Source organism: Neocloeon triangulifer, unplaced genomic scaffold, assembly GCF_031216515.1.
Source record: "Neocloeon triangulifer isolate White Clay Creek 2 clone unplaced genomic scaffold, ASM3121651v1 ptg000002l, whole genome shotgun sequence".
In the NCBI taxonomy this organism is placed as follows: domain Eukaryota; kingdom Metazoa; phylum Arthropoda; class Insecta; order Ephemeroptera; family Baetidae; genus Neocloeon; species Neocloeon triangulifer.
In genome coordinates this window covers 861,989-867,558 of record NW_026775545.1, presented here as the reverse complement: position 1 = coordinate 867,558, position 5,570 = coordinate 861,989, and positions in this window count along the sequence as shown.

Genomic DNA, 5,570 nt, shown 5'->3' with positions numbered 1-5,570 from the left:
GCTCCGACACAAATGAAGCAAGGCTGGCCATAACCACACGGAAGCTCGTGTGCCGTAACCTATAATACATGCGCCTTGACGTCGGTCTCTGGCTGCCCCTCTAGCTCCTCGCTCGCTGCGCCGCCGAGCCGCAGCGCTCGATAAATTGATAAACACACGCCCGCCACCCCATCCATCTGCTATCAATGCCTCCAAGGGCGCTTCCTGTCACCCCCGACGTCTCCAATTAGTAATCTCGGGCCTAGCCTGCTTATGCCTAGTCCAAGGCCCTTCTTCTCCGTTCTCCGTCTCTTCCTAATATTGCACCCCCCACCCCTCTTTCTTTCTTTCTTTCTTTTGTCGCCACTCTCAATTAGAGGCTTATCTCATCCACCTGTTTTATGGCCGAAAGTCACCTAATTTCGCCGGTGTCCTCCCTCCCGAGTGTGGATACAATATAGGGCCGCGCTGAGAGCTTTATTGTAGGTCAGCCAGCTGGTCCGTAGCACCGGAAAGTGGGACTCGTCTCGAAACACAACAATACCACACCGCCGGGGTGTTTGTTAAACAAAGTCCACTGCATTCTAGTTCAGTTGAAATGAAACTCCCTGACATAGTAATGGCATTCAAATCAAATAAAGAATATATAAATTCAAACTTCTTTTCTCGTTTGATAAGAATAGAATAGGTGTTTTGAGTTTTTTCTCTCTGGTGCTAGTTTTTGTATTGTAATTTTATTACTTGTTTCACATGAAATTTGATTATATGCCGTTTACCGTTTCTCCCTTTAAAATTTAGGGTGATCGTGCCCTTATTTTAGATGTTTATTCCATTCTAAAGAAAAAAAAATTAAAATTCGAATATGGTTCCAGGTTTTGATAATATTGTTCTTCTGATATGGTCATTTTTTGTTAAAGCTTAATTACTACTGTATAATTAATTCTAATAATCATTTTTTTTTTCAAAATTTAAAAATTATCTAGAGAGCATATTTTATTCTCTAGAATTTAGCTTTTTCTTTTCATTTTGACTTTTATAATTTGTAAAGATATTAGATTTTATAAATAAAGCAAAATAAAGTACATTTTAATTAAAATTGATCAATTAAAAAGTAATGCTGTAGGTTTTATTATTATTTAATACATTTTCTTATATTATATTATATTAAAAAATATTTTTTTTAATTTTTATGGTATATTAAATTTTTAATTCAAAACATTGTTTAAAATTAATTGACAATAATATATTATTATTCATATTATAATCAGTTGCCCTCTTCCAAAACAATTAAATTACATCAAGAAATGCAAATACGATAGTGATTCTGGCTGTGTTAAGGAAGACTATATTATGAAACTATTTGATTTAACTTGACGCAACCCTTTTTAGTAACATAATAGAAATGTGCTTTTTTTAATTTTATCTTTTTAGTTTGAAGGTTACAAATCCATATTAAATATTTATAATTCCTGCAGCGTATTTCAAAAAATAAAAAAATATGCTGCCTATGTTGTTTAAATATAAAATTAAAGTACGAAGCGTGCAATTATAGAAGTTATTGAAACGATATTTTCTCATTCAGCACCTTTGTGTGAATTCAGTTCATTCATACTCTCTCTTCTCTGTAAAGGATTTTGAGCTAAGAGCACTGGTGCAGCAACAGAGTCAATATAAATTCTTTTGACCCGCATTGAAATTGAATAATTTGCGTCTGTTATATTTCTAAAGCACTTTTACAAAAAAAAAAAATGTAACATGCATAAAATGTTTTAATTCCACTAATGCATTCTCCGCTGTGCAAATTCATTTCAACTTGCAATCAGATTTCGCCTGAAGAGTCAAAGGAGGGTTTTTTCAAGCACCCTCAGCCGACTGTTGATGTGATATTTGCCGGTCGCTGCAAATTTCAAAAGAAAACAGTCCCGTCAGCCGTTTAACGTGCACACATACACAAACCACGCGCCTCGCTCCTCATTAAATTTCTTTATTAATGGCAGAGCCGACAGCAGCCAGGGGCGTATTTTAAAAGAAAATTGCTCCCAGCATGATGCCTTTGGGATTAAACCTTTTCCATAGAAAATAAGGGGCCTTTTTCCGCTAAATTCCAAACCTAATTAATTATAAAATGTTGCCAAGCAATTAACACGAGTTAGTTTTTAATTTAAAGGATGCAAAATCTAATTAGCAAAAAAAAATCTAATTGTGACATAAGGGCATAGCAGTGAATATTAAGTTTTTTATTTAAATTCTTCTCCAGTGAAATAAAATTTATTGTTTTTTATATCATTCTAATTTGAATTTGTGACACAGGTTTTATTGAATGTATTTTTGATTATGTCAGAAAAAAACAAACAAGTATTGAAAAGTCCTCAAAAAAAAAATTTAAATAGAAATTGTTAAACCATTAAATAAATTTTTTTTGATAAAATAAATAAATAAATAAATGGGGATAATTTTAATTGTTAATTAATTTGTTAAAAACAGGACGTAGATCGCAGTACCCCATTAATTAAATTAAATTGCGTCTGAATGAAATTTTGAAAGATTTTAGAGGTAAAAAGTCGATCAGACATTTCCTTTTCTTGCACTCAAATTTTCATCTTCATTTGTAAAGCTCTATTTCCGTTTCAATCTCTTTTAGCAACAGTATAAAAATTACATTTCAATAGGTAAACACGAATGTTGAACCAATTTGGCCGTCTTCCATATTATCTCTGTTGAATATCCGAACCCTTTCATTTTCTTTCTTTCAGTGGAAGAAGAATTCGCCCTTGAGATTATCGTAGCGGAACTCTTCCTTCTTTCAGAGACATACATCATGTTGGCCACTAAATATTGCACGTCGAGGCGAGAGTTCTGGTGTATGTTTTGTCTTATTAATTGCTACCATCAGCCCAGCGCGCTTTTGGCTCGCCTCCAGAAATTGAAGTGCTTCTAGCCGCGCGCGGTACACAACCAGTGTTTTGCCATTGTTGCCGCGCGCAAATCAATTCTGTTTGAACAAGAACCGTATTTTAGTAGTGCTACTTGTTCTACGCAGTGTTTAATCAGTCGGAGCAAATTGCGTCTGAAATTGTCTGTCGAACAACGTGAATGCATGTTTTCCGTGTTCAAATAACGACCCTGCTGATTGTGGCAAACATTGCTGGGTTGATTTGAAAAATTTATTTAAATATTTTTATTTTGTTAAATATCTTATTTCGAAAATTGAATTATTGTATAAATATGATCTAAAAATATCTGTTAAAGTAATAAGTACTTTTCTAGTAATTAAGTAATTATCAATGAATTAAAACTTCTAATTTGTCTTTTAAATTCTGAACTTGTCCGTACTGGTATTTTTCAATATCGTGTTCTAAAGTTGAAATTATAACAACTTCCCTGACCATTCCATTTGCAAAAATTGATACTTGTAGACTGGGCTGATTTGTCTCAAACTTAAAGTTAAAATTACTTGATTTCAGTGGCGATTATTCATTTAATTAATTTTTATTTTTGAGCAATTTTCTAAAAAAAAATTATGAAAAAAGATGAAGCTTCGCGATGTAATAATTGTTTCAAGTATTTAACTTTTATATTCCTCCAGCGATTTCAATGGAAAAAAAATTCTGCTTTTGTGTGTAATTTAATCACTTTTTGGGTGGATTCTGATAAACGGATAATCGATGATCTTTTTAGCAACAGGCGAAGCTTTGCAGATTGTTTTTTGACAAAAGGGAAAAAGGAGACAAATTGTTTTGCAGTTGAGCGAATCTCATTTTTCAAAGCTTCGTCGGCAGTGTTGTTTGTGTCGCGCTCGCATCAATTTTCCTCCCTTTTTCACTCGTTCTCCGGCGCGGCGTGCAGTTAATTTGTGATTGGTGTCGAAGCTCCGTGCAGACTTCTTGAGTTTCGCCCCAAATCCGGGGTGTCATTTATCACGGGGTGTGATTGATGGCGGCTTCAAAAAATATTTTTAGCCGGTCGAGAGTGATGGTTGTGCGTAGTCGGCGTGGCAGGCCAAGTAATAATGGATTCGCTCTCGTGCACTCTCAATGGCAATGCAGCCGGAAAAAATATGCAAAACGCGTTTTTCCACCATCATTATTTTGTATGTGAGTATTTCGAGTTGTTTGCGCGGCATTTGCAGCGCATTTCCATTCGCGAGAAAGACGTCTAATATTTATACCAAAGTGCTGCTCGACGACGAGCACAATCTCCGCATGACGTCCTATGCATAATTTATCCGCCGGATATTCAAATTTCGTTCTCGTCGTTTGATATTTAGGAAATAATATCTCACAGAGGGGAACGACCCAAATTTTTGACAACAAATTTTGATTTAAATGAGTGTTATAATTTGCAGCAAAACTCCGTGTTCGGTACTTGCAATGGTATTTTAATTTATTAAAACTTATGCAACCTGCGAAACATTGAGAAGAACTAATTACAAGTGGAAGCCATTCTGATAATAGATCTCAATTATTTTTATTTATTAATTTGATATAAACTTCATTCAGGTCTTTTTAAGCTTTGATTTTTCTCAATAGATAATAATTTTTTAGGGATGTTTACAAAGAGTCAGATTATTCTGAAACAAAATAATTGAAATTAATATTTGACTTACAAAAAGAGTCTTCAATAGTCGGCTATTTTGGTCGAGACCAATAATTTTTTTAACATAATAATTTCATGCTAGCTATTACATTCGGATGCAAATTTCTAAATTCTGCATGAAATTTGACATATTTTCACAAAAATATGACTCGAATTAAGAGTAAGAAAAATCACAAAATTATAGCTTTCGTTTTATAATTTTAAATGTTCCAGTAGAATAACAAAATTAAACAATATTAAATAGGAAATAATGGACTTTTATTTTAAATGAATTATCATTATTTAAAATATTCATAAACTGGATGAATTTTAGAATTTCGCAAAATTTTATTGCTGGTTTGAGTTCAACGGAATTTTTAATACTTTAGCGCACTTTAGAGGTTCCCTTTGCCCTTTTTTAAGTTATCGGCAACAAAGACTCGTTATTGTGCCAAGATGAGATCCAACAGTTCACAGGCATATGTGATCAAAAGAAAAACGTCCCATTTTTACTGCTCAAAGAACAGCAAAATTCACATTATATTCTTCCGTAATATAGCTGAAAATTTAAGAAGCCCCTCTTTTGAAACAACGACGCAAAAAATGTTCGCTGCTGAAAATTTAAAACTGCGCTTTAACACATTTCGCTTGGCAACCGCGTCCGTTGCTTAGTCAGAAATCGTTCACCGCATTTCATTACCTCTCGCAACTCCTACGCTAACGAGAGGTGTTTGAGTTTGTTTTTGCACATGACTATATTTAACCCTGCCAGTCGACTGAGAGGGGCTGGTGTTGTATGTTTTACTGTGCACGCAAACATGCAGCAAAAGTGGGACACGTGGAGTGTGTAAATGCATGAATAATTCATAACGAGACGAAGATCACAGTTCATAGTAATAATAATAATAATAATGTCCCATCTTTCTTTAACCCCTTCGTGTGTTTACACAAAGTGTCCGGTGCAGCGTGAATGAAACTGTACGTGTGAAGGATTTGACATTTGGAATGGAAAAAGC